General features: G+C 39.8%; 1 long non-coding RNA gene across 4 annotated transcripts in view; it reads right to left on the bottom strand.

Moving 5' to 3' along the window:
• The window catches only part of LOC140630344 (uncharacterized), a 94,802-nt gene that overhangs the window by 5,714 nt on the left and 62,603 nt on the right, over positions 1–26,485 (bottom strand). For 3 of the 4 annotated variants that reach the window (XR_012028108.1, XR_012028110.1, XR_012028109.1), the window contains 2 exons: positions 25,331–25,442; positions 1,662–1,804 (listed from right to left, as the gene is read on the bottom strand). This is a non-coding gene — a long non-coding RNA (uncharacterized lncRNA). Of the gene's footprint in view, positions 1–1,661; positions 1,805–22,185; positions 22,307–25,330; positions 25,443–26,485 lie in introns of those variants that run through there. The other variant, XR_012028111.1, reaches the window with a different exon arrangement.

The following is a 26,485-nucleotide window of genomic DNA, read 5'->3' as shown; positions in this document are numbered from 1 at the left end:
AGAGATGCCATCTATGGTTTTCTTTTAAACACAGAGTATTAAGTATAAAACAGAGAAGTAGTAAGACAGAGCAGAAAGAAATCTATATACTAGAGGGAATTAAGTTATTGGTTGGACTTGGGATGTGTCATTATTTGCTGAATTATGTCAGCAAAATTATTTCCTGAACATGAATATCATCTTTCATAGTAAAACCTTACTGTTTTGTGAAGAGAGAAGATTTCAGAGTATAAATGCTCTGATCCCAGTGACTCCATTTGCTTTGGTTCATTGCTGTGTCTTTGGCATCCTAACCAGTGCCAGGTACACAGTAGGTGATGAATAAATGTTTCTCGATTAAAGGAGTGAGTGAAAATGGAAAGAAGATGCTATTCTACAAATAGGTTTTTGTTTGTTTGTTTGTATTTTTTTGTTTTTTTAATAAGGCTGGTTAAACAGAGTTCTTGGATAGGAGGCTAATTCAAATGTTTGGTCATTTTGACTCTTGTTTTAGGCAGCAAAAAGCCCAGGCAAGCATCTAAGCAAGCACCTAAGAAAAACCCTAAGTAGGTCTACAGACTAGTTGACATTGGCTTGAGTCCAAGAGCGATTCTTAATGCCCCACTTTACTGTGTTCCATGAAATTTTGTTTTACAGCAGCTTCTAGGAATTTAAATGTTTCTTCCTAAGTATTATATAATATAGACCTAAAGGTTGAAGACACAGGTGTTTTACTCAACTATGCTCATGATGCTTTGGGCAGCTTCACACAAGACTGTAGAATGTATCACTTCCCTTCAGTTCATCATGCTTTAACTGAAAAGATACCATTTTCCTGGCCTGTGAAAAATAGTTTTCTCTGTTGGTCTTTATGTGGATCAGTGCTGCCCAGTGGATGTCTGCTGTCTAGTATCGTGGCCACAAGCCACATGTGGCTTTTGAGCCCTAGTGCAACCAAAGAACTAAATTTCGAATTGATTTACTTGAACTAGTTAGAATTAAAAATATATATATTTATTTGAGAGAGAGAGAGAGCGCGAGAGAGCACAAGTAGAGGTAGGGGGGTGAGAAGCAGGCTCCCTGCTGAGCAGGGAGCCCTATGTGGGGCTCCATCCCAGAACCCTGGGATCCTGACTGGAGCCAAAGGCAGACACTTAACCAACTGAACACCCCATGTGCCCCCAAACTGGTTAGAATTTAAATTTAAATAGCCACACTGGACAGTGTAGTTGTAAATTGTAGCCTAAGAGTTCTTTAGTGGAAAGAGCACAGGCTTGGAATCAGATAGAGTTTGAATCCAGACCTGCTGTTTGTAGGTTACTGGAATTTTGCCAAATCAGTGCAATTAATAATAGTGTTTGAGGGGAGTATGAGAATTAATGAATATACTGATATCATTTATATACATTAGATAGATAGATAAATATAGATAGATAGAGTGACTAATGTATATTAGGCCAACAATGATCATTAAAATTCTCTTGGTTTCTGGGTCTTATAGAGATAATAATAATTAGTTTGTTAAGAAATTACTTTGGGACAGACGCCATGCAGAGCACCTTACATGCTGTATAGGTAAGCAAAGTGACCAGGGCAGTATGTGATGTGGCCTGAATTCGAGCTCGAGGCTGAAGGCCAACCTAACACGTTTATGTATCTAATGTATACATTTATTTCCTTACCCCAGTTTTGCCATCTGTCTCTTTGAGTCTGGGAAGAATGGCTCATACTTCTGTTCAGTCTCCTTCAGCAGAGAACCTTGAATTTAATAGGGGCTCGGCCTGTGTGTATTTATGGTTTGGTTGGCCCATGTCCTACTGAAGGCCTGAGCAAGTAAAAGAAAGATAGCATGTTAGGGGTGGCATAGTCACTCTCCATAAAGTCTTAGCAAACAGGTCTCTTTTTCAGTTGCTTCTAAAGCTAAGAGAATCCCAAAGTGCTTCGTGATGGGCAGTTGTTATGCAAATGTCTTGGAAAACTGGCAGCTAGACCTTTGTATCACCTGCAGTGAGAGGCTTCATCTTGGTCAGAAAGCAGTATATGGACCTTATCTAAGAAAAAGCCTCAGCGGATATTTTGGGTTTATCAATTTGCAAAGACATTTCAGAACGTCAGTATCATTGCCTACAGTCCTTGGCTACCGAAGTTTATTGTTATTTTTTTTTAAAAAAACATAGATTTTTAGTTATTTTCTTGTCTTTGGTTCCTCATGTGATAAATAACAGGGGCTCTGAAACATAGACGGAGGCCCAAAGCCTGACAGTTGTAGAAGAGTGGGAAATTCGGTTCTCCTCCCTCAGAAGGAGCAAATGATACTTTACCAACTCACAGGACACTGAGAGGTATGGACGTAGTTTTAGGAAACATGGGTAGAAATAAGGGGAGCCCACACTGACCCCGATTCTGGCTGGGTTACCTAGGGGAGTGGATTTTGACTCCACCCTTACTGTGGGCTCCCTCCTCTGTAGAGGACCCCAGTGTCTATTCTACACAATGCACAGAGTGTGAGCACAGCTGTTCTAAGATAGATAGGGCTGCTCTTTGCAGCTGGTTGGATGTTTGCCACCTGCCCTGCCCTCTGCTCCCATCTTTAACTCTGGGACCAGGACAGTCTGGGCCCTTACCTGATGTTTATGCTCATAGGGGGACCTCCACTAGCATCTAGTAGAGTAAGATTTACCTCTCTGATAAGAACAATTTCAAAAAATGGACAAATGAAACTATATTTGGCCTCTCTTTCTCAACATGAAACTGCGCTGGATGCCCTATTGCTATTGAGGATAAAAAGGAGACAAGGCATTCCCATCAAAATGGATGTGGTCTCAATTGGTGAGTGGTCCTTCGCTGTCCAAGAGTGACTTAAGATCAATTACTCCGAAAACCTAGTCATTATTTTTGGCAGACATTCTTTAAATATAATTGGCATATAGCAGAAATCCTATTTAACTCATTTAGTTACTTGTATTACATTTTTTATCCAACTTATCTTGGAAGTGCCCCAAGAAGTTACTGTCATTAAAATTTGTTGTCCTATGGGTACAATACTGAAAACTTTTAAATTGTTTAAATGGGTAATTTGCAATATCTGCTTTAAAAACCCTCCAGGATAAAAGACTTATTTACAAGCTGTATAGTGCAGAACTTTGATACCTTTTGATTGAGCAGACTTGCATGGACGTGTTGGTGAGAACACGTGACCATTTCTGTCACCTTTCCCTTTGCCTGTCTCCAAGAATCAGTCATAGAATTTTCTATTTAAGCATAAATCCTTAGTTTTTATTAGAGGATTAAAACCCCAGTCCTTTTCTTTGTTTATGCATGAAATAAATCAATCTGTCCTTAATTGGCAGTGTAGATTATCTGCAAGTTCTTCCAAAGACCTTTAACTCTTAAGCTGTAGAAACTCAGCATAGGCATCAGTTTAGAACATTTCTTTGAGATTACGTGAAGTACATGCAATCATCTATTCTTGCTGTTCTAAATTTTAGTCTTAGACCAAGTCAGATCACTAGAGAACCATGTTAGGCAAACAGATGACAGCTTTGGCCTTTAAAACAAAATTTACATGTACAGTTTTTCCTTTGTTTTATATACGTGGCCCATGTATGTTGTCAGAGAACTGTTATTTGGACATTTATGGGAGGGCTGATGTGGAGAATGTTGACCTCCACTTATGATGCAGTGTGTCCTTCATGGGAACCCACGGCCCAGACATCTCACAGGTCTTGGTACCAGAGAAAAACTGAACTTGTGAACCTTTTTTTCTCTTGACCATTGTTAGTGAAGCCATTTTTCCCAGACTATATTCTGCAAAGCCCTTGTCATAGGAAGGCCCCTCACTGGAGCATGAAGAGAAGTTTCCCGGGTCTCCTACCAGGCTGACCTCTCAGGATGTCAGCACACCGACGGCCAAGAGACAAATGTAGATTTGTTTTAATCCCGCATTTGCCAGTATTTCTCGCACCGAGTGTGTCTGTGTGACATTGCAGTTGTGACCTATCAGAAGAGCATTAAATAGATGCCAGTTTGAGGAATACTGTTACACTCTCATGACTTTCTTCTCTGTTTTGGTTGACAGGAGGCTTGGGGTAAAATCTGCAAATTCCTAACCTTCAATTTCCCATCTCTGGCCTGGCCAAGGTGGCCAGAGACAGCGTGGTGAAGCCTCCCATCCGCTGGGCCTTGCCGCCTTTGTGAGCTGTGCACAGGGCTCCCGCTGCCCACCACCCCCCTCCCCCCTGCCTTACGCTCCCTTTCTCTGTGGCCCAGGCATCAGGCCCTGCCTTAGTTTTCTCATTTATTTCAACTACTTACCTCTTTCTGTCCTGGGCATCTTACTGACTTTTGCCCTTGTTTTGGTTCAGATCTTCCAAACACCCAATAGTGAAGGCAGATCTGTAGGCCGTGTCCCTCTACCACACATCTTCTCCCGTTTCTGTGGCTGAAAACTCAGTCTCGTGCAGTGAGCCCCACACGTGCGATCCCCAGCACACACTCGGATATTGCTCCTTTTTATGGCCTTTATTCCCACCACCTTGTTTTCCTCCCTTCATTTCTCTTCTCTTCACATCGCCAACTTCTTTATTCATTATTCTGTCTTCTGCACAGTTCTGCAAGCTGGCCCAGGTCCTTTACGCAATGAGATGATGGTATAAACTTGAAAATGAATAGGTTGCTCCCTTTCCAACACCGGAGGAAGCCAGCCAGATGGAAGTGGGGGTGACAACATGGATGGGTCATGGGGAGGAATGTTGGAGAGTCCTTTTGGAGGCTGGGAGATGCCAGGCAAAGCTCAGTGAGCACATGCCTCTTTCAGACGCTCGCCTTCCTGGCCTGATGGACCTCAGTGGAAATCTCAGCTCCCACCCCTACTGGTTGTGCCATCTGGGTCAGGGTCTTGGGAGAGAAACCCTATGAATTGTCAGCGCCTTCCAAAATGTGCGGATCTGGAATGCTGGGCTGCAGAAGCACGTAGGCCGCGAATCTGTCTTCCAAGCACCTGCTTGCAGCTCACATGTGCTGCCGTGGCCGTGTGACTTTCTGGTCTCGGCTGCGCACACAGCAGCCACTCTGGCGACTGGCTGTGTCTGGGGAGGAATGCCTCGTGTGCTTATTACTTCATTGATCAGAATTCTTCCAACTGAAGTCAAATGACCTGCACTCATCCTGGCTGCTTCCTGGGTATTCCTGAATGACACAGTGGAATGATGCATTGAGAACCAGCGTTTAATTATTGAACAGGGCCTGCCTCTGAACTGTTTGATTAAAAGAAACACCACAGACGCACTTTCTGACCCTGGTGCCGCATCCTTTCTTTCATGCCTCGATTTGTCAACATTGATTTGTCTTTTTCAAAACCGAACTAGAGAATTTCATAAAAATTTCATTTGTCTTGCGTTAGAACAAACACACCTCACTTATTGGATTGAGGTCGCCTCCTTTTGCCTCCCGGATTCATCCTAACATCACTACCAATTTGATGTTTCTGAAATACATCTTTCAGCTTGTCTGTTGTGGCCAGAGACCCTTCCGAACTCCGGGTATCTACAGGTTAAAATCTAAACACATGATTTTTTTTTTTTTCAGGCTTTCTAAGCTTTGACAGTTTAGATCCAGTTTCTGGTTGTAGCTTTATTTTCTGTTAGTGCTTCCATTCCACGATCCATTAGCTCCAATGACACTAGCTTTTTTAAGTTTCCATTTTAAGATTTTGATTAGAATGGGTACCAGTACATTTCCCAATGTGTGCCATAATGATGCTGACAGTAGCGGCTGTAGTGGTATCAGAAGTAGTGAAAGTGATGGAAACCACACTCAAGTGTTCCAATCTTATGCCTTTTTTTTGTCTCCCGGGCCTTTGTCTTTTATCTTCTTTTCACACCTTTTCTCATCTATCCTAACATCATTTCAAGCTCTTCTCAGGTCACTCCTCCCTCTTAAGGCTCCTCAACCTAGAAAATAAGCTAGAATAAGCTCTCTTCTGAGCTACTATGATTCTTACTTGGCAACCATTGCTTAGCACACCGTTGCAACGGTGTCAACTAGCTGCCTTTTTTCAGGTGTGTTTAGAAAGTCCTTAGGTTGAAGGAGAGACTTATACACTTTCCTTACAGGTGAAGGGCATCTACTTCAAATCCTTTGTGAGATGTAGGTGATTCTATATAGAAAATTAAATTCCGGTCTACTCAATATGTACGTGTGGACACACTCATACACAGGAACAATAAACTAGAGAAGCAAAAACACTTGCAAGCAAATGGCAGGTGGTGATTCTTCACCTTTCTATAATTTCTTTCATTTCCCTCCTCCATCCCTCCCTCCTTCTCTCTCTCTGTCTCTCTTTCCTTCTTTCTTCTCTCTCTCTGTGGTGCTACGTCATCCTGACCAGATACAGTGAAATGAGGACTGTGAACTGAGTTGATTAATTGCCAGTTTAGCATTTAATTTATTATCTACTGTTAACTTATAAGAGGTACAATTTGTGTGGAAGAAAATTGAGCAAGATTTTAAAAAAGATTTTAGAAGAGATACATACTTGATCTTATGCTTCCTTGATATGTTCTGATACAGTCCTACAAGTACCCTACTAATGATTATAGTAGAACTGATGATGAAACAGGAATGCAAACATAAAAACTTTGAGTGGACAATTTGATAATTTTTACTCAAATTGCAGTAAAATAAAGAGAAACTTGTTGTCTTCCAATTGTTTGGCTCTAATTTTCCCTGGAAAGATCTTTTTCCAAGGGAAGCTGAGGATTTCTGGGAATAGTGTGAAAGAAGCCCTGGCATTGAGTGTGGTGTGGACTACAGGGAGGTTGGCTGCATCAGCATTAATGCCCTCTCTCAGGCTCCAGCTACACCTATGCATCATTAATTTTTGAGAAATAGGGATCTCACCTTGGGATCTAACCTACTTTTGGTTTATGGACAATTCCTAAATGGAATTGTTAAAATAAGTGTTGCCTAATTATAACAATACATTTGTTTTCCTTGACCATCTTTGGTTTTGACTTCTTTTTACTTGTTATAATATAATTATTTAGGGATGGATGATTGGCTTGTTTTATGTGCCGGATGTGTTGTGTACTGATTAAGCTAAAAAGTATTCGCCTATGCCCACAGGCCACTAATGAAATGAGAATCAGCGTAGAAACCTAATCAATCAATGCTTTGCAAGGATTCCATTTTCTCTAGTCACATAGGATGGATGAATCGGAGCGGGGGGTGAAGGGGGAGACTCATGGTACTTTGGTGTTTTTGCTGAGTTTTATGACACCAGTTGTGGCCTGAAAACCCTCCAGACACCATGATTTCTGTGTGTGATGTTCTGCACCCTGCATTCATTCTGTGCCATTGTACTTTGGCTCAATGGAGGGCAAATCAGTGGGGTTTACATGTAATTTCAGTTGAGCCTGGAATGTGGGGCCAAGAGCTAGAGAAGGATTTGTGTGTAATCTCCGCTGATTATTTTCTAATTGTGTAATTATTACGTTTTCAGTTAAGTCATTCATTAAATGCATTTTATGGAGATTAATGCTAGTGAGTGGGGCTTTGGAATCTTTGGAACTCTTCTTTTGTGAGTGGACAAGATCCTCCCTCCTTTCCTTCCTTCCTCCCTCCCTTCCTTCCTTCCTTCCTTCCTTCCTTCCTTCCTTCCTTCCTTCCTTCCTTCCTTCGTCCCCTCCTCCTTCCCTTCCTTCTTCTCCTTTGTTGGCTTCCTGATTAACCTAGAAGCAATCCAGGTGAAGCCAGTTCCAGACTTCTTGAGCTAACCGCCATGAAGAAGAAATGCAATAATAGTGGCATATCCCCATACTTTTTACATCCCAAAACACTTGATTTTTTTTCTCCTTTGTGAAAGATTTCAGTTTTTTGAATCCCTGAACATATTTGTTTGTGTTTTTTAAAGAGACGCTTAAAACTTTCAGACTTGTGGGGATCCCTGGGTGGCTCAGCGGTTTGGTGCCTGTCTTCAGCCCAGGGTGTGATCCTGGAGTCCCGATTGAGTCCCACATCGGGCTCCCTGCATGGTGCCTGCTTCTCCCTCTGCCTGTCTCTCTCTCTCTCTTTCTCTCTGTCTCTCATGAATAAATTAAATCTTTAAAAAAAACCTTTCAGACTTGTATGAAATCTAGTGTATGAGATGATAGTAATTATGGGAGGAAATTGGGAAAAGAAAACAAAGGAGAGGGATCCCTGGGTGGCGCAGCGGTTTGGCGCCTGCCTTTGGCCCAGGGCGTGATCCTGGAGACCCGGGATCGAGTCCCACATCGGGCTCCCGGTGTATGGAGCCTGCTTCTCCCTCTGCCTGTGTCTCTGCGCCTCTCTCTCTCTCTCTCTGTGACTATCATAAATAAATAAAAATTAAAAAAAAAAAGAAAAGAAAACAAAGGAGATAATGTAGATTTTAGAGTAGATCACATGTAGGCATACACACACACGCACATTTGTGCACACATTTTACAAGCAGCCTTAGAAGAAGGAATGGTGATCTAGACATGAATTTGGAGTCACAGTTCTTTGCTGGCATTGGCATGAGACTAAGGAGGGAGAAATGACGCTTTTACCAAGTACAATAGGGCAGGACTTGGGAAACCAGTCACCCAGGCATGCTGAATTTCCTTCCTTAGATGTGATGTACACAATATGTTAATTTGAGTTACCTAAATCTTTCTCTAAAGTTATCAAGTGACTTGGCATAATCAGACATGATTAAATAGGGAAACTAGAAAATATATGCATTCCTTCTTTAAAGAAGAATGCACAAAACTGAACCTTGCTTCTCAATATGCCTGAATGCACATCCAGGCACTGGTTTCATGTCAGAACGGGTGTTTGCTCGCAGGGGCAATCTCAGAACTCAGGGTCATGTTTCCATCTGGAGGGCTGTGTATTTGGGTAACACTTCTGCGTCCCTCTGCCCCCTCAATCACTTCTTCCCAGTAGAGGGGAACATGACACTTCTCTGGTTGGTAAAATGAAGGAATCAGACAAGCTTGGCTCAGCCCTGCTGACTTCCTGTTTTTACTCCCACACCTGCCCTGGATTAGCCGTCCATCTAAAGGATGTGTTCTCCTCTGGAGCCAATTGGCTGAAGTTCAAATCTTACTTCTGCTAATGACTACCGATGTGATCTTGGGGACATTTCTTAAATTTGGGGTGTCTCACTTTGTTTTGTCTTTCTAGTTTGAAAGTACATAATAGAATAGATTGCCTCCTTGGATGTTGTGTGGAAGAGCCTTTAATTGGTTGAAGATAATGGAGAATTTTGGGGAGATAAACAGATTAAGCACTGTATACCCTACCCCTCACCTTCAGAGAAAGCCAACAAATTCTGAAGTATGTGTTTTGTTGGAGACTGAAATTAAAGTTGGGGTGTTGTATATACCAAAAATGATGCCTGGCACCTAACAGACACTTGACAAATATTTGTTGAATGAGGCCTTTATTAAAAGAAGGAATGAATATTTTGAAATTTTGTCAGGTAATTCTGCTAAATATTCCCTCACCCCCACAGCACACACGCATGCGCACATATGTGTGTGCAAACACTTCACTTATGCACTCATTCATATCACCTGTAGAGATTCCTTGTAAATTTTACTTTTTTGGGGGCTGATTCTTATTGAATTGTCTGTGATGCATATGCTTTCTAAGGATAGTAGGCTAGATTTTTTTTCCATTTATAAGCATTGTTAAGAATATATTTATTTTGCACTAATTTAAAAAGTCGTATTTACAAACCATCAGCATTTTCTGAGTGTATTTGACAGATTACACCACTTGCTTCATGATCCAAATATAGTCTGCTTAATAGGTAGCAATGTCTTATACAATCACTGTTGAGTCATACACTCCAAAGGGAGGGAATGACTCATGGGAAGTGTGTCTCATACCGGGAAAGAAAAAGCTGGGACACAATCATCAATTTCTTACTTCTTTTATAATCATGGATTTTTAAAAGCTTCAAACTCAAAATCTAAAGTTGTCTTTCTCCATTTTATATTCATTAATACAGTATATTATGGCCAGATACAGGTAACTATAGATCCTCAGAATATTATCATCTAGGCTAATTATTATCAAGCAATCGATTTTTCCTTAGGTTTGTATTGGAGAAACCGCATAGTAGCTTGATGAGGGTTCTTATCACTCATTACAAATTTGCTTTAGTTATACTACTGCCTTTTTAATTCAACGTTGAAAATACATAGTATGATGGAGATTTTCTACTTGGATGTAATGTGGAATGATGAAATAATAGTCTTTCAGTAGTTGAAGAATATAGAGGTTTTAAGAGAGTTAAACTCAAAATGATATAGGAGTCCACAGCTTGGATTAAAAAAATACAGGTTATTTACTTGCTGCTTGTAATTAGATCATGTAGTTTGTAAAAAGTAATGTTTAGTTTTATGGTAAAATAGAAAAAAGAAGTGAAATTTACTTAGTATTTTCTTCCTAATGGAAGACTGGTGTTACATGTTTTTTTTATTTTTTTTATACTCAGAGGTAAATGCAGTGCTTCTAAGGGGCTCACAGAGCTCCCAGTACTGTGATAGGTGCCTGGTGAGCATTGGCTAATTTAATTTTCGCAACAACCTGGTGACTATGTTCACCCTGGTTTTTTAAATGGAAGAAAAAAAAAGTATTCAATAAATAAATCCAAAAGCATGATATCTCCAATAGAAATAAATTCTATGAAACATTTTGCTGTAATAGATTTATGACATTTGGGAAGAAAATCTCAGTAGGATTTTGGGAATCCCAAATTTGCACATACATCTTCCCATAAAATACAAGCACAGTGGTCTGCTGATGATAGCAAAGCTCATTGGGGAGGCATGGGGTATCAGAGGTGGGCATGGCTCACCTGCTAACAGCCACACCCATGTTCATATACCCACAAGACCATGCACAGGGGTGCGGTTCCAGGGAGGGCACCAGAAATATGACAAGTCAAGGCCCTTCATTTGTGGAGAGCTGAGATTATGTATATTAAATTTAAGAATGCCCATGTATTCCTTATAATCTCTTTCCGTGCTTGTTTTTATGTATTTGAATAATGCACTATATACAGATATGTATCCTGCTTTTCCCCTTAAATTATCAAAGTATTGCCCATGTCATTAGAAGAATTAAAATTCCTTATAACATCAAGTATGGATTTGATTATATTAAGGAACTACTTACCATTTATATTTTAAGTGTAATAGTGATACTGCAATATTTTAAGACTCCTTATCTTGGAATGACATACTCCATAATTTATGGATGGAATGATATGAATGTGAGGATTTTGCTTCTAAATATGTTTGGGGGGTAGAGTTAGGGGGAGTACAGATGAAGTCAATTCGGTAGTGTATTGATAATTGTTGCAACTTGGTGATGGGAACTTGGGAATTCATTATACATACCATTCTCTGTATTTTTTGCCCATTTAAGCAGTTCCATGATAAAAAGTTAAAATTTTTTACAAATCTAATTTCTTAAATCTTTATGATGTTCACAATATGGATATATTTTAATTTTTTTAATCATTTATTATTTGGGCACATTTCCTGATTTATCTGATTTTTCATGATCATATATGATACAACAGTCAACATTTTTTCCCCAACATTTCTTTGTGCATGAAATTTCATCCACATCTAAATTTCTTTCCTTGGGAGAGATTTGCACGTGTCATATTACTGCATCAATGAGTGTAGTCATTTAAATGTGATATGCCATTTGTTTTCAGGTAGATTGAATATATTTGCCATTCTTAAACTATCAGCATTACATGCCATCCTTTAAAAATATATCTTCAATTGATATTTTATTAAAAATATTGGAAGAATATGTATTTCCTAAAATAGGTATTTGAATAATATACAGACATTTATGCTGATAGCAGAAAATATGGAAACTACAGAACAGTCACCACTCTACTAGAGAATCACTGGTGAAATGTGATGATGTTTCATAACAATCTTTTTTCAAAATATTTTGAAATATTCTCTGCTGTTCAGTTATAATGATAGCTGGAGGCATTATATAACTTTATTTTGTAACTTTTTTTTCAGTACAGATGTGAAAAGTTTCACATCTATTATTTACTATTGCAATGTCAAATAAAGTTAGTTAGGAAGAAGTTTCAGAGAAAAAGATAAATTGGGAAAAGACCATAGTCACCGAGTTGGAAAGTGACATGGGGAGTTCTTGCCATATTGCAGCAGTTAGAATGGAAATGTAACATCAGGGTTTCAAAGCCAACTCTCAAATGCATGTCTTCACTTTCCCTTCTTTATGGCCAAATGAAGACCTCATTTGAGATTTATAGGTAGGGCAGCCTTTTCCTGAGCATACGAGATTCCTCAGAAAAGGGTCTTAAAGTCCTATCTTCACCTTGGGATTGGGTTGTCCCTGGATGTTCCTGGTCTCTCCATCTTGTACTTCCCTGAGGGATGACTGTGGAACCTGTTACACCCTCTTCTTGAGATACTGTTTGCTTCCATTTTATAAAGTTATAAAGGCAATATATACTCTTGGAAAAAAATTCCTACAGAACCAAGGAGTGTCATAGGAACAAAGTTTATACACAGTTTTTTAGACTACTTTCCCTTAGTTTTGTACAATTGGCAAGTTTTCTGGGTCATTAAAATACCATTATTAGGGTTGTAAGAGACACAGCCACATCTTGGGCGTGTCCCACCGCTGGTTTGATATCCCAGGATATTGCCACATTGGGGTGATGTACTTGCTGCCATAGGGTGAGCAGCCTTTGCCGACTGGCCAGACTCTGCTCCCCTTGCAGCCTCCTACACTCAGCAACCCTGAGTCTGTTTTTCCCTAGTCACTTTAGAACTTGATAAAGTGGGCAGCCTGGGTGGCTCAGCAGTTTAGCGCTGCCTTCAGCCCAGGGCATGATCCTGGAGACCAGGGATCCAGTCCCACATCAGTCTCCCTGCATGGAGCCTGCTTCTCCCTCTGCCTGTGTCTCTGCTTCTCTCTCTCTGTGTGTCTCTCATGAATCAATAAAATATTTTTAAAAAAAGAACTTGATAAAGCAATGCATAATGGGTTGTGGTCTGGCTTCCCAACGAATAAAATTGGAGCTACAACCTGGATCCCTGAGTGAGCTCACTCCCCATGGAAAGAGTTTTGGCTAATGAGAGGAAAAGACCTTGGTGAGAGACCTGGGCAGAATGGTTCTCCCCATTGCTTGCTTCTTTGCCTTCCCTCCTACCATGGACTTGCATCTCCTTAAATACAGCATCAGCATTTATGTAGTCATTGCCTCAGACCTGGCTTCCTGGAGAATAGGAGCTCAGGCAGAGAATTAGCCAGGTGAAGAGGGGGTTAACGTGTGTCAGGGAGGAGACAAAGGATGTCTAAAGCTTTGCGGGTCGGGGAGCATGGTAGGTTAAAAAGGGTTGGCAAATGTGGAGAGAGAAAGAGGAGAGATGCCTGATGTAAACTGGGGTGGGTGAGGGTGGTGGGCAAGGACATTGAAGGCAGTGTAGACCACAGGAAGCAGTTTTGTCCTGATCCTAAGAGCAATAGCAATCCACTACTGGGTTTTTGGCCGGAAAGAAGTGGGATGGGATGGGGTAGTAAAGTCCCATTTGAATTTGTAAAGAGCGCTCTGGCTCTGTTGGGTAGAGTAGATGGAAGCAGGGCTGCACTGTTGGCTGATGCGTAAGGCATTGCCTGCAGATTGCAGGACAAGGATGACCTTAGCTCAGACTACCATGGAGAAGAGGGCAGATCTGAGAGTCATTTGAGAGACAAAACAGTTAGGACTGGTAATAGCTGGGATGTGTAACCTGAGGCACCAGATGACCCCTGAGTGTCCAGATGGGCTACCTTTTGGGTGCTGGTGGCACTTATGGAGTGGGAAGCACTGGGACATGATGAGGCTGGGGAAAGATCTTAAGTTTGATTTTGGAAATACACTGTCCTGTGAATAGTGTAACATTTGTCTGACCTTGGGAGAGAGATCTGGGCTGGGTAGAGATATTCGTGAGGCACCCAGTTTAACTGGTGGTTGGACTGGGCGAGGGAAGGAGGAGAGGGCAGATTTGGCCCCTTGGGATTTCATGTTTTCAAATGACTAAGAGTGTGAGTTGGGTTAGCCTTTTGCTCAGTACATCCATGTAACAGGGAATCCCCCTCTCAAATCTGAAGTTGAATTATATGCTAAAGAGCACATTATGGCCTGAATTATGTCTCAAAAGCGTTGTCCAAGGTAGAGCTTTTAGGCTGGGATTCACTCTTCTCTCATTATTTGGGAGTATTTTATTTTCAAATAATTGGAGACATGCTGGAATTCTTCCCCCAAACTCCAGTTGCCAAGGCTGGATGTATCTGTCCTTGAACACCCCCATTTATGGAAGAGCCCATAGGCAGGGCTCAATATCCTGTACTTTCTGTATTGCTGTCTGTGAAATGTTGCAGTCACAGATCAGCTTTAGAAAATTAAGAGGCACATAACTTTGACTGCCTGAGATAATAGCACCACCATACTGTCATTATGAGGGTGGAATGAGGTAGGGTGAGGTAGCCAACCACGTTGCTGTAGGTTACAGACACCATGTTTCTGAGCTAGGTTCCTTATATCAATGTCTAAGGAGATGACAATTCTGAGAACAAATTGGGTATAGACCACTGATTAAGTTTAAAGCCGAAGCATTATTTTCTCTGTATTTAGAAGAAATTGTATCAGAATCCTGCAAATGGCATATAAATGTCTTGTTTACCCAAGCAATTCAGATTTTCTCTTGATAGTATATTGACTGGTAAGTGGGGCATATCATGAGCAGGCATATTACTACGAGGCCATTGTGAAGCTTCATTCTCAATAACTTTTGCTTTAGATGTTCTGTGTGCAGCTGTACTGAATTATCATTTAATATTCCAGAAGGTAAATGAGCTAGGGTAAGCATCCACAACTGTTCATTATTAGTATGTTCTCTAAGTATTTCGGACCTTGAAATTAGCAGAATGTGGATCATTATTATTAACTTGGCGATCATTTTTAGCTCTTTACTTGCTTGGGAGTGTTTGGTCTCCTGCTTCAAATGCTTTCGGGAATGACAGCTCATGTGGACCGTGACAATGCTACGTCCTTTCTCACATCTATCCCTTGGTGGAAGATTTTACTCCTTTCCCAACTGGCTTCCAGTCTCTGTTTGCCCTACACATCTGTCATTCAACCCTTGCTGTTTCCCACTTAACACCAGTAGGTAGGACACATTTATAACAGGATATAGTCTAAACTAATGATTCTTGGGGCACTTGGGGGGCTCAGTCAGCTCAGCATCTGACTCTTGATTTTGGCTCAGGTCATGATCTCAGGGTTGTGATGGGCGTGGAGCCTGCTCAAGATTATTTTTCTCTCCCTCTCCATCTATCCCTCCCCACCGCCTCCAAAACAAACAAACAAACAAACAAACAAACACACAAACAAACAAAGATTCTTTTCCTGGTATGAAGAAAACAAGTCTGAATAAAAGTGTGAGGTGGTTTGAGAAATTTCACTCAATTAGAATAAGTTTGTATTTGGAATGCAAATGTACTTGGGTACGTGGAAAAGCTTACATTATTTCATAATGTAAATAAAATAAAATAATAAATGTTAAATGAAAATGGAAAAGTAACCCTTGGCAAAAATTTCTTGGCAAGTGGAACTATGCTGACTATGGAATAAGAAAGCATTTGATGTAAATCCCACTATTATGAAAAGTGTGGCATGTTTGTTAATTCTAGATAATATTCTCATGTGATTTAGGTGGACAGATACTGTTGGCCTATGGCCGCTCATTCAATGTTTATGCTTCTATTCATTCTGGCTAACAAAAATTACAGTTTTGGGGATCCCTGGGTGGCGCAGCGGTTTGACGCCTGCCTTTGGCCCAGGGCGTGATCCTGGAGACCCGGGATCGAATCCCACGTCAGGCTCCTGGTGCATGGAGCCTGCTTCTCCCTCTGCCTGTGTCTCTGCCTCTCTCTCTCACTGTGTGCCTATCATAAATAAATTTTAAAAAAATTACAGTTTTGTATAGATGGCAAAGTATTTAGTTTTGGTGGACAAATCATAGTTGGTCTCAGAATCATAGCAATTCTGTGTTGTTTTTTAAAAAGACTTTATTTATTTATTTGAGAGCACACATGAGCAGGGGAGGGGGCAGAGGAAGAAGGAGACTCCTCTACTGAGCGGGGAGCTCAACATGGGCTGAGAACACGACCGGAGCTAAAGGCAAATGGTTAACCGATTGAGCCACCCAGGTGCCCCAATTCTGTGTTTCTTTGAAGGTGAATGTTGTAAGGGGCCATGAGACCCAGTTCTAGGACATAATCTATGACAGGAAGACTGATAGGCTTCTGTGGGAAAATTTTCCTCCTTGATAAGCGAGAGATCTGTAATGAGATCTTATTTTTGCTGTCCCTTGCTTTCTGGGTTTGGCATGATGCCTGCGCTGTGGCAGCCATCCTGTGACAATGAAGATTTAAGCCTGAGGACAAGGACAAGACCCTGAAACAAGGTTGAGGGAGCTTAGGCTTAATGGCCTTCTTGAACCATTGAAACAACTCTGTGATTGCCTCTCAAATGACTTCTTTTTAGTAAATCATAAATATGCTTATGCACATAGCCACCAGTAATCAAGTTTTTGATTACTCTTGTTAAAATCAAATAATTTTTATACTATAATTTAGTACATAAAAGCCATTTTAGAACCCCTAGAAGCATCCTGTCTCTTATTTTGTCTTCAGCAGGAGTTAGGTTTTTTTTTTTTTTAATTTTTATTTATTTATTTTATTTTTTTAGGAGTTAGTTTTAATATTGGCTTTATCAGCCAAGTATCAAAAGACTATCAATGTAAAATAATTTATTGTGGGCATCACCAATTACTGACTAGTGATAGACTGAATATAGATTCCTACTGAAAATAAACACAAAGTTCCTTTTTCATCATTCATGAAAGAACACATGCTTGGAAGACTTCTATCTGCTTTCTATCAAAAGCAACCAGCATCGTTTCTTTCTCTGCAAGAATGATGGGTCAGTACTCTTTGTTTTCCTCTTCTTTGAGGTAGCTAATGATGGAAATATAAAATTGAAAAATTTACAAGGCTTATATCTAGGATTGATTCACGTATATTGAAAAGAGTGGAACTGTAGATGGGGACAGAGTATTTCATGTCTAAAAGTTCTGAGCAAGAATTTCACATGGCCCCTCTCGACTACTTTGAAAAATTTCAAGTCATCCTCATGCAGATTTTATGTAAGAAAAAGTTAAAATCTGAGAACTTACAGTTCCAATTAAAAATAGATATTTTTAAAATGTCTTATCTTTGAGGAAACCTGATGGAAAAGTTCATTACAAGGACTTACAAACTGTACCTGGAATGAGGAAGAAATTTAATACGAATTTGTTTATTTTTTTTAAAGATTTTATTTATTTATTCATAATAGTCACACACAGAGAGACAGAGAGGCAGAGACACAGACAGAGAGAGAAGCAGGCTCCACGCAGGGACCCCGACGTGGGATTAGATCCTGGGTCTCCAGGATCACGCCCCAGGCCAAAGGCAGGCGCCAAACCACTGCGCCACCCAGGGATCCCTACGAATTTGTTTAGATGTATAGTTGTATTAGAGTTCTCCAGAGAAACAGAATCAATAGCGTGTGTGTGTGTGTGTGTGTGTGTGTGTGAGTGTGTATACATTTCTTCATTTCTTTTTACTTTTTTAAGGTTTTATTTATTTATTCATGAGAGACACACACACAGAGGCAGAGACACAGGCAGAGGGAGAAGCAGGATCCATGCAGGGAGCCAGATCCAGGACTCAATCCCAGGACACCAGGGTCACACCCTGAGCTGAGGGCAGATGGTTAACCATTGAGCCACCTGGGCATCCCTGTGTATACATTTCTTTTTTTTCTTTTTAAAGATTTTATTTATTCACTCATGAGAGACACAGAGAGAAAGAGAGAGGCAGAGACACAGGCAGAGGCAGAAGCAGGCCCCATGCAGAGAGCCCAATGTGGGACTCGAACCCGGGACTCCAGGATCACACCCTGGGCCAAAGGCAGGTGCTAAACCACTGAGCCCCCTGTATATACATTTCTTATGCATCAAACATGAACATATAAAGAATATTGGCTCACATGAGTGTGGAAGCAGCAAGTCCTAATTCTACAGTGTAGGCCAGCAGGCTGAACAACCAGGAAAGAGCTGATGCTGCCATGTGGATCTGAAGGCAGAATTCTTTCTTCTTAGAGAGAGGTCAGTCTTTGTGCTATTAAGGTCTTCAACTGATTGGGTGAGGCCCACCCACATTGTGGAGGCAATCTGCTTTAATCCAAGTCTACTGATTTAAATGTTAGTGTCATCTAAAGAAATGCCTTCACAGAAATACCTAAGATAATGTTTGTCAAATATCTGGGTACCATGGCCCAGTTAAGTTGACACATGAAACCAACTGTCATAGTAGTCAAGAATTAAATTAATAATTTAGTGTGTCAAAAAAAAATTTAGTGTGTCAAACTGTAAAATGTGCCAAGAATGATGTCATTACTCTTATGCTATTCATTGCAATGAATTTTACAGCAAAACAATTTTTTCCAACTTCTAATTTATACATATGTGGCTAAAAAAGGCCTATGGAAAAAAAAAAATCCAAATTTGTCTCAAGCCCTGAGGATTACAGTAAAGCTTATGATAGCCATTGCCAGTGAATAAAATTTTTTGATATAATGAAATAATCTGGGGAAAAATGATTGAAGCATTAACTGATGAAGTGCCAGCGATGCTGGTGTTGTAATAGAGATTTTCGGTGGGAAGATCAAGAAGGGACACATGTTATTCTCTCTGGAATGCATCAGATTGTTCACAAGCAAATATTAACTTTGAAAACCCTGCCCTGTGATCCAAGGGAGGACTTCATTCTTGCTATTAATTTGGTTACTTACCAACCAATGTTGAATAGCAGATTGTTCACGTTGCAGTGTGAAGATTGTAAATGCTAGAATTTGCTTATTTTCCACAGTGACATCATTTGAACGTCTATCAGAATTTTTGAGATTCAGATTACAGTATCTTCTCATTGGACTTGAAGTTTTAAAAAAATGAAGCTATTTTCCCATTTTCCCCCTGTGTTTGGGAATTTCTTTTGAAGATGCTTTCACTACTCAAGGGAGGGGAAAAAGATAAAACCAAGGGCTTACTTATTTTTAGAGTTGATGTAGTGAATATATTTTGTCCTAATGTATTACACATCAAAAGATAACTTTCTAAGAAGACTATTCTGAGTTATTTAACCCTAAGAAAGATCATAGTTCATCCAATGATCCTTAGAACTCTGTACACTATTAGGGTCTTAGAAGAAAATCATCAATGCAATCTGTACCCTCTTTCTGGAAGCTTTGAAGAAAAAAGATTTATTATTTTTAGAAGGAGAGAGAGTGAGAGACAGTAGAGGGAGGGGCAGAGGGAGTGAGAGAATCTCAAGCAGGCTCCTTGCTAGGCACAGAGCCTGACGTGGGTTTTGTCCCAGGACCCTGAGATCATGACTTGAGCCAGAATCAAGAGTCAGCCACTTAACCAACTGAGTCTCTCAGTGCTCCCTTCCTGGCAACTTTAATGGTTCAGTGAGAATCTGGTTTTGCTTTTTTTTAAGGCAAGAGTAGGTACTATTAAAAAAATATATAGCTTTGCCACATTCCACTGTGGTTGATATGACAACTTTTCCATTAACATGATGTATTGGGATACACCCCCCACAAGATTTGCTTGTGCTTGATAAGATGTTGCTCAAACACTTGGGTCTTAGGTCCAGGAGGAGCCATTAACATGGATTCCCCCCAAAGTAATGACCACCCCAGGCTTATGAGCACCCCGAGCATGGATCAGATGGTGCCAGGTGATAGGCATCATTCCAAAATCTTTCTTTTTTGTCCATTCATCCAATGGACTGACTTCTTTTCTTTAGTAAATGTCCAATGTTAAAAAGAAAAAAAAAAAAGACTTAATTGGATGTACCACAAAGGTTGGCTCAAGAGACCTGAAATTGGCTGCTTATAAATTATTGTAATTAGGCTACAGAAAACATGTTGCAATCTTGTCAAAGGGAAATATGCTTGTCCAGATCTATAACCTGAAGTTGCTCTGGTTTTGGAACACCAGGGAAAAACACTAAATGCTTCAATCTTCCAAAAATGGTAATTTTCAAGAGAGCTTAGCATATTTGGCAAATAACTGAGCTTCAAAAATGTTGAACTTGCAACTGAGGAAAAAACCTACAGCATCTGTAAATAAGTTCCAGCCACAGATATGAGACACTGTGGCACCGAATGCCTCATCCTTTTAATGAAGATCTCAAAGGGCCCTGGTCTTGACAGTGATTGAAAGGAAGGAAAGCACACCTTATCTGGGGAAGAACCAATCTGGAGAATGAGTGCATGGCCTCCTATGCCCTGGTGTAGAAGGGAGCTTGCACAAAACCCTCCTCGGAGATGTTCAGTTTCATCAAATGATCCAGAAAAGTTTTAGTTTTTAAAGTTAACATTTGACAGATTTGGCATAATTAACTTCTAGAAAGTAGCTTTTAGGATTTGATCACGAGGCAAATTGGTGTTCCCTTGCTGGCTTTGGACATGCTCTCATCTTTTAATCTGTATGTGATGGAGAAGTACTTGCCTTATGTGTCTTGTTGTCTATAACTGCATTGATATTGAGCATGAGCTGTGTTTTCTCTCTTTCATGACCCACAGAATATAAAACTTGTAGCCAGATCATATGACTAAATTGTGCGTGTGTTGTGTGTATGTGTATGGATATAATTCTAAAGTTATTCCTTTGTTTTATTTTTAGTTTCAATATTTAATTTATTTTTGAAATTTCAGGGGTGCCTGGGGCAGCTCAGTCAGTTAAGCATTCAACTCTTGATTTTGGTTCAGGTCATGGTCGCATGGTCATGAGATGGAGTCAGACTCTGCTCAGTGAGGAGTCTGAGATTTTCTCCCTCTGCCCCTCCCCCTGTGCTCACTCTCTTGTTCATGCTCTTCTCTCTCTCTCTCTCTCTTTCTTTCCAAATAAATAGATAAATAAATAAATAAAACTCAATTAACATTAAAGGCAGGCAGGAGATGTTTCTGTTTATCTAAGGGGCCATGGGTTAAAAGTTGATAACCCTGATTCTAAACTCTTTAGTCTTGGAAGCAAGCCTGTTAGAAACACAGGAACCCTTTTCTATGACTGTTCCCTCTCCAGGACTCACCATATTTTGTCCTATTTCTTTGTTTTCTCATACTCTGTTGCTTTTCTCTTGATATGCACCACTCTCATATTTCTACTCAGAGTATTCCTATTTATCCCTGAGACTAAATTCAGATGGTACCTCCTCTAAGATGGCTTTCATGATTACACTGGCACATTTAACATTTCCTTCATCCATGCTAGTACAACTTTGTATATAATACTATTTGTGTTTTTGTAAAGACTTTGAAAAATACATAACATGTGCAAAAATATATTCATCTTATAAAAGTTGGAGCATTACAGGTGAAGGTAAATCCTCCTTTGACCATTGTCTTCAGTTCCTCCTCCTACACTCCTTAGATGGAATCCCTATTCTCAGCGTGGGAAATATTATACCAGGCCATTTCCATGTATATGTGTATATATATCTTTATATAAAGTAGATAGTACTGTCTTTTATGTGAGTTGCAAAAATTGGCAGTTATAACAATGCTTGTGGTGTTCTGCAAATTGGTGATTTCTTTGCATATCTGTCTCAGCTTGTAGGAGAATTTCACCCATCCCATCAGATGGCAAAGTCCTTTGGTCTAAAGATGATGATGATGATGATGATGATGATGATGATGATGAGTGTGTATGTGTGTGTCATTTTATCCCTTGGACCTTCTCTGTGCAGTCCTGTCAATAGTGCCTAGACAATGATCATTACGTAGTATTTTAATGTATGTCTGTTGCCTATTAAGTATCCATGTTGCTCTTTCATGACTATAGGAAGACAATAAAAAAAATTTAAAATCTAATCTTTAAAAATTAAAACTAAATCTGCCATACTGCCCAGAAGTTTTACTTCTGGGTATATGTTTATTGCAGCATTATTCACAATAGTCAAAATATGGAAACAACATAAGTACCCATCAACAGATGAATGGATAAAGAAGATTTTATATATATAATGGAATATTGTTATATATAGAGAGAGGAATATTGTCCAGCCATGAGAAGGAAGGACGTCCTGTCATTTGTGACAATCTTGACGCCGGAAAAGATGAATACTGCATGATGTCACTTACATGTAGAGTCTAAAAAAGCCAAACATATTAAAACAAAAGGTAAAGTGGTAATTACCAGGGGCTGAGAGGTGGTGGGATAGGACAGATGTTGTTTCAGGAGACAAACTTGCAGTGAGTAGTGAATAAATCCTAGGGACCTAATGCATGGTATAGGGAATATAGACCAGAATATCATCAGATTTGCTCAGAATCCAGAGCTTAATTATTGCAACCATGTAAAAGAAATGCTAATTACGTAATATAATAAAGGTGCTAATTATCTTTACAATGGCAATCGTATTACAATATGTATCAAATTAACATATTTTTTTCTGGAGAGAGACAAAGCGTGAGCAGGTTGGGGGTGGCAAGTTGGGGCAGAGGGAGAGGGAGAGAAGAATCCTAAGTAGGTTCAATTGTGGGGCTCGATTGACCCTGAGATCATGACCTGAGCCCAAACCAAGATTTGGGTGCTTAACCAACTGAGCCACCCAGGCTCCCTAATATGTTATATGTTTTAAATTTACACAATGTTATGTGTCAAATTTATTTCAATAAAAAAAGATTGTATAGGCTGGTCACAAAGTGATAAACAAGTCTATTTCATGTGAGTGTTTTACTTAAGGAACATAAGAGAAATTATTGTTGGATTATTGAAGGGAGTTAATGGAAGAGAAGTTTACTGAGGCCAAATCAAAACCAGCTTGGTTACATGCATTTCTTCTTTTGTTTTTACAAAGCATGTTGCTAGTTATACTCTGAAAATTAGTTCAAGTTGTCCTGGGGCGGATAGTAGCAGACAAGTAAGCATAAATATTAACCGTTCCAGTATTATAGAAATGACAATGTCTTCTCTCAGGGGGTATACATGCCTCTGGCAAAGAGGAAAATTGCCTGGATGGCACATTTTCTTCTTCCAGTATGTGTCTCCAGTAGATGCAAAGGCAAAAAACAAACTCTTGATGGCTGGTTCTGTTCATGTTTAATGGATTTTTTTGAATACCAAGTCTCAAGGATCTTCTGCTATGGCTAATCGTGATACAAACAGGGTCAGGTAAAATCTGATCTTCCCTAGTGGAGCTACGTCTCAGGCCAGCGGGAAATCGCACTCACGTATTCCTCAGGATGTGGGGTCCCTACAGGGAAAGTGTGTGATTTGAAGTTAGAAAGCTTTTGCTTCAAGTCCCAGCACTGCCCTTTGCCAGTTGTATGAATTTGGGCAATTTATTGAATTTTTCTGCACGTCGGTTTACTCATCTGTAAAATTGGACTAATAGTTTCTCCACAGATGGTAAAGCATGATGTCCAGTCAGGTAAAGTCCAGTTAGGTAAAGCATAACCCAGCCTCATTCCCATGTTTGCGTGGGGGTCATTCTTGGCTCTCCTTTTGTTCTCACACCTTTCCCAAACCTGTTTGAGGGAAAAGTCTCTGACTGTTGTGTGCTTTTGCTGGGGGTTGTCTTGGGTATTGTCTGGGTGTTCCTCAGAATCTACTCAGTCTCCACCGTTCTCTACCCTGCACTGTCTCATCAATCCATCTTTCTCTGGCTGCATGGAGGGATGCTGTTTCCCCTGGCCTCTTGTCAGGCTTGGCCAATGTATGGCGTTGGTAGAGCTGAGCTGAAAAGAATTCTGTTATCCCAGGAACAAAAGGGCTCCTGGTCAGCCTTTCCCCCAGGGATCTGGTGACATAGTATTTTAATACCTATTGCCTGATAAGTATTATGTATCCATATTGTCCTTCATCACTAAAAGAATCAAACCAAAATTTAGGACTGAATAATGGTCAACAAGATATATAATATGTGTAATCTCTAGGCAGGTGACATATATGTACTGGAATTTATAGAGGTGATCTTCCTCATGGGTTAGAGGAGAAAGTTTTCAGAGTGATGCTTCCATCACAGTTACTACAAAAGACCAGCTTTGTCCATTTTCTTTCAAAATAGTTTCCTAATTAAGATGATATGGCTTGATGACAAAGTGATAAACAAGTCCGTTTCACGTGAGTGTCTTCCTTAAGTAGGGAACATCAGGGCTCCCTCTCTTGCCGTGAGGTCTCCTTCTCTTGGCAGATGCCCTATTCTTGCTTATTGGGTCCCCCTACTTTATAAATATCCCTTTTGTGGAACTCTCCTGTGTTACCTGTGACCGTTTTCTGTGCCCTGTCTTTCTGATGGTCCCTGACCCACTGAGAGAAAGGGTGGGTTGACTCTGCCACCCTCTCCGTGCACTCTGCAGACATCATAACTAGGGCAGTAAATGTACCCTGCTAGCGGCTCCAGAATGAACGAATGGTTCTCAAGTCTGGTACAGAGTTGAACTGCAGAAAAGTCTGTTTTCTGAGATCCCAGTGAAGTTGGATAGATTTATTTATTTCTGGAAAGTTTGGAAATTTAATGAGAACTCTCCTTCTGTGACATTTCATAGCAAGGAGTCAGTTATTAAAACGAAAAACAACACAAAACCAGAACTGGTAGAAAAATGGAAGAGCTCTGATAATTTTGTATGTGGTTGCCAAGATGGATGTGATAGATCGATGCAATCATTTCAATTGTCTTCTTGGAATAGAGTAATTTTTATACTCAAATGGATCATGTAATAGCCTATATTTATAACAAGTATTCCTCAATGTAATCCATTTGTTATTCTGTATTCTGGTGATTTTAGTCATATACGTTACATTTGATCATGAAAAACAAATACACCCAAATTACTGAAACCCAAGAAACAAAGAGTTTTTAAAAAATCTTCCTTCTAAACTCATCTCTATCTTACAGGTGATTTAAAACTTAAGTATTCAGTAACAGAGAGCAGTTATAAGTATAATCTTAAATATTCATTTGACTTTATGACACTTATGTTAGGTATTTTTAGAATATTTGACATTAAGATTAAAGTTAATATATAGTTTCTGACAATACATCAACTAAGGCTTAGAGTATTAATCAGCTATTGTGATACTAACAACTTAATCACTATTAATCTATCAAACACAAAATCTTTGCTGAAATGATTTTAATTATGACAGAGTAAAAATAGATCTCCACTCACCTTGTCGTGGTTGGGAGAAGATATCTACCCTACAATTAACACTGGTTGTGCCTTTTTCTAGCCCTCTGACTTTGAGCAAGGGACTCCAGTTTTTAGGCTTCCGTTTCCCCATCTGCAAAATAATGAAACGATAACTGGTTATAAGTTCTCCACAGGGTTATTTTAAGCTTTAACAATGCTAGTGCTTTGAAAAGCGTAGGATGTCAACCTTGAGGGTGTATGTCATTTTATTTCAAAAGTTTTCTTCTGAATTGCAGAAGACCTTTTTTTTAATGTAATGGGGAAAATGAGTAGAAAATAAATATGTGAAAAAATAAAAATTTCTTCTTGTCTAGCTTGTTCAGCATTTCCTTTAATATGGGGAATGGGCCTTTGTTAGTGCATAGGAGTATGTGACAATTCACAGAAGAATTTGTTGCTATTTGGATGGGTTAGTTCTCCTGTGGATTTAATTATAGCAAAAGCATCAATATTTTCAGCTTGAGAAGGGATGATTTTTATCCTTTTTGGCACAGATGACAGATTTGTGTTATCTTTCTTTCTTAATGTTGTATAATCCCAGAATAGGGAGCAAATATCTAAATTTGTTGCCTCTGCATTTTAGGAGGACACTTAACTGGATCTAAAACTTTCTCTTTGGGTGATATCTTAAGGTGTACATAGACCCAGTATATATTTAAAATTTATAGTTAAAGTAATCATCATCTCAGAATTTTAGAATTTAAAGGTAACCATCCTCCTCATCAGAAAACTGAGATCTGAGATGCATTACTTGCACAGTTCAATAGTGAACCAACCAGTGGTGGAGAGGACTAGAGCTTGGGCCTCCCAATGATCAGATCAGCACTGTTTTTATTTTTATTTTTTAAAAGATTTATTAATTTATTTTAGAGAGAGAGAGATTGAGCATGTGGTGGGGGTGGGGGGGGTGGGGCAGAGGGAGACAGAATCTGAAGCAGATTCCATGCTGAGCATGGAGCCTGACATGGGGCTTGATCTTCCTGAGATCATGACCTGAGCCAAAATCAAGAGTCAGATGCTTAATCCACTGAGCCATCCAGGCACCCCTTGGTACTCTTTTTAATATTTATTCATTCATTCTGTGAGCCCATCAATAATTCCCTCTAATTACTACTATAGAGAGACATGCAAGTA

This window comes from Canis lupus, chromosome 1 (genome assembly GCF_048164855.1).
Source record: "Canis lupus baileyi chromosome 1, mCanLup2.hap1, whole genome shotgun sequence".
NCBI lineage: Eukaryota > Metazoa > Chordata > Mammalia > Carnivora > Canidae > Canis > Canis lupus.
The sequence above is the reverse complement of the archived record's forward strand: the minus strand, read 5'-3'. Positions and strand labels throughout refer to the sequence as shown.